Source organism: Camellia sinensis, chromosome 4, assembly GCF_055761805.1.
Source record: "Camellia sinensis isolate YWXY chromosome 4, ASM5576180v1, whole genome shotgun sequence".
In the NCBI taxonomy this organism is placed as follows: domain Eukaryota; kingdom Viridiplantae; phylum Streptophyta; class Magnoliopsida; order Ericales; family Theaceae; genus Camellia; species Camellia sinensis.
In genome coordinates, this window is record NC_138964.1 from 143,670,836 (window position 1) to 143,677,569 (window position 6,734).

The 6,734-nt window shown below is 32.6% G+C and overlaps 1 long non-coding RNA gene across 2 annotated transcripts; it reads left to right on the forward strand.

Moving 5' to 3' along the window:
• Window positions 1-2,104: 2,104 nt before the first annotated feature.
• LOC114322951 (uncharacterized) lies at window positions 2,105-5,668 on the forward strand. Of its 2 annotated transcripts, none has more exons than XR_003650960.2 (3): window positions 2,105-2,385; window positions 4,177-4,442; window positions 5,254-5,668. It is a non-coding gene; the product is annotated as an uncharacterized LOC114322951 (long non-coding RNA). The 2 variants fall into 2 exon arrangements; XR_003650961.2 differs by having other exon boundaries at window positions 2,108-2,608.
• Window positions 5,669-6,734: the final 1,066 nt, after the last annotated feature.

Below are 6,734 nucleotides of genomic sequence, written 5' to 3' on the forward strand. Positions count from 1 at the left end.
AGAATCTTGGAGTTAAAAATTTGACTTTGATTGGCCCTAACAATATAGTATTTTTTGCTCAACCACATATCTTTACATGTAATATTTTGAAACATATGTATGTTGTTTTTGAACTACTTAGAGTCCAGGCCCATATGTATGTTGTTTGTGAGGCACTTTAGATATCTGCTCAGGCTTGCATTTAGAAAATGCTCAATCTATAGAAGAATCTAGCAATATTGATGAATTACTAGTCAATAACTCCTTAATTTGTGCATATGCATACAATGGCGAGGCAGCAGCGTGGCAACGGCAGCGGCGTGGCAGCGGTGATCAGGGGTGGATCGAAAGCTCTTCTCTCAGCCTCTCTCTCTCTCTCTCTCGTCTCTGATGCTTCACATATCACAGATGATTTGGGAACTTTGAATCAGGTTTTATTTTTTTATTTTTTATTTTTTTATTTTGAAATTACTAACCAAAACGACGTCGTTTTGGTTAGTTAGATTCTCAGCCATTGGATCAATACACTTCAGGGTTCACTTCAGGCCAATTACTCCAGAGGATCCTGATACACGCAATCCATGCATTTGAGAAATAACCATCCATTAATTTAAAATAATGCGCCATATCAATCGACTTTTTAATTTTTGCCAATAAAAACAATCATTCATTTGGTTTAAATAATTCTTCACAACAATCAACTATTAGTTTTGAATTTTCACCAAACTTTGCCGGATTTTTCAAATTTAGATAGAGTTTTTTTTTTTTTTTTTTTTTTTTTGTGGACTAGTATAATAGCTAAAAAAAGTTTGGGCTTTTTTTTTCACTCAATTTTTCGACGCTCAAAGTGTAGGAGAAGACTATGGGGGCCTATGGCCTCCCTATTTCTATGAAAAATAAGATTTGTCATGGTATTTTAAAAATCGACAATACTACGTAGCTCAAATTTTGTGGCTCAAAAGTGATTCAAATGGCCAAAACGACGTCTACGTAGCTCAAATTTTGTGGCTCAAAAGTGGCTCAAATGGCCAAAACGACATCGTTCTGTACTCAAATATATCTCATTTCATATATAAAATGGCCTTCATTATAAAAAAATACATATCTCATTCTTATCTTATCTTGCATTCTCCTTTTATTTTATACCAAAAAATTTTTTTCTTCCTGTTTATATATCATATTGTATATACATGTGTACTCATATTTATAGTGAAAATTTTTATTTGTCTTTTGACTCCTTCAATGATGAAATTCTAATTCTGTCTTTACAGATAAGTAACACACGTACATGTAGTTAACATTTAGATAAGAAAGCTTTAAATAGATAGTAGTCCTTTTGGCCCAAAAAATTTAAACTTGGGCTATTGCCCAATAATTCCAAAAAAATAAAATTTTGACCTGAGTGCCCAATCTATATTACACCTTAGATCCCTATGAACCTCCAATACTTCAACTAAAATTCTAAATTCTAATCCAAGTAATCATGAGGAGACACTCCAGTATTAGTGAGGTGACATCTCTCATATTTGAGTTACATTAACATGGTGGAAAATGTTTGGTGACTATAAATTCTGTGTTTTAAATAGTTTGAAAATATTAAAATGATATCGTTTTGACATTTTCGGAGTTATTTTGTACTTAGAACGATATTGTTTTGACATTTTCAGACCATTTGAGTTACAAAATTTGTGACCACCAATCATTATCCTAACGTGTTATTGTGATCTAACTCTATTAATTTAGGAAAATGAGTGGGAGCACTAATTAGTATTCTCACTAATGATGTAATAGTAGGCTCCACCATAAATGATTTGATATTTTAACTTTAATATTGTATTTTTTTTATTGAGTGTCATATCATTAGTGATCTTTTTAGAGTTTTAAAATTAGTGATCTCTATCATTGTTGACTAATTTATTCATTAAAGAATAATGCTTGGGACCCCCTTTTGGGAGTCACCCCTCACTCCCTTTGCCATGTGACAGGAGGTGATTGGAGGAGCAGGAAAAAAAAGAAAAAGAAAAAGAAAAGATAACCAATAAGAGAGAGGGGGTCAAAGGAGGTGGGGGAAAAGGGGATGAATCATTACTCTTCATTAAAAATGCTTTGTGGCTCAAAATTTTCTCCCGAATGGCCCGAAAATGTTGACACTCTCTCTGTTCATCAATCAAACCACGATCAGCCTTTTCTCTTCTTCTGTATCTCTCTTTCTCATTCCCAACAATCAGTCTCTTTCTTCTCTCAACTCTTGAAAACCCCTCTCTCATCTGGAGCTGTGATTCAACTCGTTGAAACTCTCTCACTCATTGCTCTCAGAACCAGAGCTGCGATTTAACTCTTCAAAACTCTGGTCAGTGCTCATTCTCTCATCCCTCTCGTCTCTGTGTTGGGTAAAGAAAAACTCAGGTCAGTGATCCCTCTGTCATCTCTCTCGTCTCTGTGTTGGGTAAAGAAACTGGAGCCGATTCACTCTTCAAAACCCTTTCGCTTATCTCTCTCTCATCCCACTCGTCTTTGTGTTGGGTGGACAAACTGAAGTTGACTCCTCTCATACAAACTTGATATTGCAAAACTAGGGTTTTGCTTTGGCATAAATTCCTGTACATATTCATAAATTGTGACTGTTTGGGTATGCGTTTTGCCTTCAATTGCTGTTAGGGTTACAATTTTCCCATCAATTTTTGTTATAATTTGTGTCTTGCCTTGAAGATTCTGTTAGGATTTGTGAGAAATTTTTTTTGGGGCTTATAAATTAAGGACTGTTAGTTTGATTTGAGACTTGGATTCTATGAATTTACATTCTATGAATTTAGGATTGTTCTTTTTATTATTATTTGTAGTTAGGATTGTATAACTGGATTCTATGAAATTTTCTTTGGGGATTATGAATTTGGGATTGTTATTTTCATTTGAGACTTGGTTTATTTGAATCTACATTCTATGAATTTACGTTTTTTTTTTTTTTTTTTTTTTTTGAGTTGAATTTAGGATTGTGTAATTGCATTCTATTGGATGATATGAACTTGCGTTGAATTTAGGATTGTGTAATTCAGGATTCTATGAATTTAGGTTTGTTTTGTATTTTTTTTTTTTTTTTTGGTTACTTGAATATGCATTGAAGGATTGAATTTGCATTCTATGAATTCAAGATTGTTATTTTTTTTTACTTCAATTTAGGATTGTATAATTGCATTATATTGGATGATATGAACCTGCATTTAATTTAGGAATGTGTAATTCAGGATTCTATGAATTTAGTTTTTTTTTTTACTTGAATCTGCATTGTATGAATCTACATTCAAGGAAATTTTGTTTGGGCCTTATAAATTTAGGATTCTTACTTGGATTTTAGAGTTGGATGATATGAATCTGCATTCTATGAATCCTGGTTTGTTTTTTTGTTTTTTACTTGAATCTGCATTCTAGGAAATTTTGTTTGGGGCTTATAAATTTAGGATTGTTATTTGGATTTAAGAGTTGGATGCTAGTGTTTATAGTACTTCAAATTTTATTACAACCCGTATTTGTAGGCTTGAGACCATATTTATGAACTTTTGAAAAACATAAAATGTTTATCATCTTAGGTTGTCTTACCACTTAGTTAAGTGCATACAAAACAAACCTTGGACTATGTATCATTAAAATTGGTGATGAAATAGAAATAGTAATATTGAAAATATGAGACCTCCAATTAATAATAATAAAAAAAGGAATCCATGATCGAATCTAATGAGCTTCAGAAAATAGTTAGTCTTCACTAAATAAGTTATTTTTTATTTCAAATCAAGACGACTCGGAGAAAATTGAAATGGCTTAGGTATTGGTTATGCAGATAAAAAAATGGCTTTTTCTTCTACTAACAATAGCAACATTAGATTAAAACCAAGAATGTGTGATTGTGGGAGAACAACTGCCATGTATATTGTACGAACCAATGAGAATAGAAATTAAGGACGTTTGTTCTTTGTGTGTCCATCAAAATATGTAAGTACTAAGCTATATTCTATGTCCGTATGTATTATACAAATTAACCCTTTAGTATTTGGAAATTGAATTGCTTGCTTTCTATGAAGCACGGATACTCTGAAATGGGTCCCGTACGCGTATCGGATACGGATACGCGTCCGATACGACGGGATACGTATCGGATATGGAAAATAAGTATCCTATTTTTTTTTTTAATTTTTTGAATTTCAGATACATTTGGGATACGCGAGGATACTTTAGGGATACGCTTGGATACTTTCAGGATACGGCGGGGCGAAAAAATAATTTAAAAAACTTATAATGGGGTCAAATTGTAAAATAACAAAAGTTATGTAACATAAAACAAAAAAAAAAACAACCAACCAAGCCCTAGCAGCAGCAGCAGCAGCAAAGAAGGAGGAACAGCAGCATCGTCTCTCTGGACAGTAGCGTCGTCGATCAGGTTCGCGAACAGCAGCGTCGTCGTCGTCGATCAGGTTCGTCCCTCTCTCTCTTTCCCTCTCGCTCGATCTCTCTGGACTGATAGACTCGATCTCACTCACTCTCGCTTTTGCTCTCGCTCAATCTCTCCCTCTTCCTCTTTCGTCTCATCTTGCTCTCCTCTCTCTTTCTTTCGATCTCCTGTTGGTTGTTGCTGGTTTTATAATACACAATTCTTTTCTTTTTTCTTTCTTTTTTTTTTATTTTAAATATACTCTTTATTCTTTAAGATCTATAAAATGAAATCAATATTAAATTTGAGATTATAGGGGAAATTTTTTTCTCAATTTCTTTAGTAAAATTTACAGATTCTGAAATGAAAACTAAGAAATTTCATGTTTTCACATTGGCCCCATTTGATATCATTTATATGTTAGCTTTTTATACTTATAAAATTTTAGATTATTAGTTTAAAAGAATTAAAATAAGTTGTAAATGTGTTTGGTTATGAAAAAAGTTGAACCTATTTGGCTAAATAAATTGTCACATATTTTTTTTTTTTTTTGCAAAAAATATCATTATGGTTTGTAAATTAATTACTGTGCTAAATATTAAATTTTTTTTGTGCTAAATAAAACAATTTTAGATTATTAGTTTAAAAGAACTAAAAATTGAATAAGTTTTATTTTTATGTATGTTACATTACTAAAAATTGTGAAAATAATATTTTTTACAAACGTATCCCTGCCGTACCCATATTCTAGTTTTTCAAATTTTTTCGTATCGCCATATCCGTATCGTATCGTACCCGTATTTGTATCCGTGCTTCCTAGCTTGCTTTGATTAATTGATTTTCATGAATTGTAGAGTAATAAGGCACACTGCAATTACTTCAAGTTCACAAATGATGATGATGATGAGGATGTTACCTCCACATACTATTCCAATATTGGAGCTCGTCATGCTATAACAACAGAAGAATTTAACGAGCTAAGGGCAATACTTTCTGAGATGGAAAATGAAATTCATGACCATGGTTGAAGGCTTCAAAGGATGGAGAAGAAATTGAAGGCGATGATTTACGTTATTGTGTTTTGTATGATTTTGTACTTGATGATGCAAATTACTGGCTTGTTAGTTTTTGTTAGTTTTGGGGTAATTTGATGGCTTGTGGGGCTATGTTGTCATGAAATGAATGTGGGCATATCTTTGTAGGTGGAAACGAATATTTTGTTGATGTGGTTGATATAATATGATCTTCTTAGCTCATTTTGTTTGGAAATATGTTGTTAGATTACTAAATTAAAGCACATTGTTTATATGCACTAGTATTATGAACTAAATTGAAATGTTATTCTTATCACCCATTCAAAGTTCCTTTGATTTGGCCAACTTTGGATGCAAGGTTCTACAAAGTGGTAAAAGTAAGTTATGGATAGAAGCTGTTGTGCGCAAAGTAACATTCATAATTTAATTTGGAAGTCTTTCTTTTCTTAGGTTAGGCACACAATCAAGTGTTATACTGCTAGAAGTTGAAACCTTGCTGTCATTGACTAGCAAACAACATACATCTGTAGCTTCATACATCTGCAACTTCACTTTGTTCACAAGATGAAATTGCTATAAAAACCTCCCACCCTAGTCTCAATTTAGAATTTAATTTGGAAGTTTTGATTTTGTTAGGTTAGGCACATAGCCAAGGTTACACTGATGGAAATTAAAACCTTGTTGTCTTTGACTAGTAAACAACATACATCTGCAGCTCCAATTTCAGAATTCCAGAATTCTGAGCTTCATCATGCATAATACTGGCTCTGTTATAACTTAAATTTGCCTTTCTACATCGGTTTATGTAAAAGTAAATATCTCCAACAATAGAAAAACAGTATCTATGCCAATTATTAAAAAAAAAAACAGCATCTCCAATAAATGCTTTCATTCTCTTCAATCCAACGATAACAAAACCAACGTTTAGAAAGCAAACTATCCGAAGTTTATAAACCAAAGTCATAAAATGACTAGTACGAAACTGAAAAAAAAAATGGGGCATTTGGAACTACATCTATATTCAAGTCCACAAATTTAAACCAATTGTCGAACTTTGACTGCTTATATTGTTCGTCATTCTTGATTGACTAAGAATTTTTTAAATCACATATACACATACCTGCTTTTTCAATTCCAAAAATTCTTTACATTTAAATTGATGTCAAGGTTGCTTTAACTCCAAATGTTGGAGCTCCCAATAATGTGGGTGGGGTTGGAGTTGATGTTGTATGTATAAATTCAGGGTCTTACATAGAACAATCCCAAGTTGCAGCAGACTATTCGATGGTCAATGACAGCAA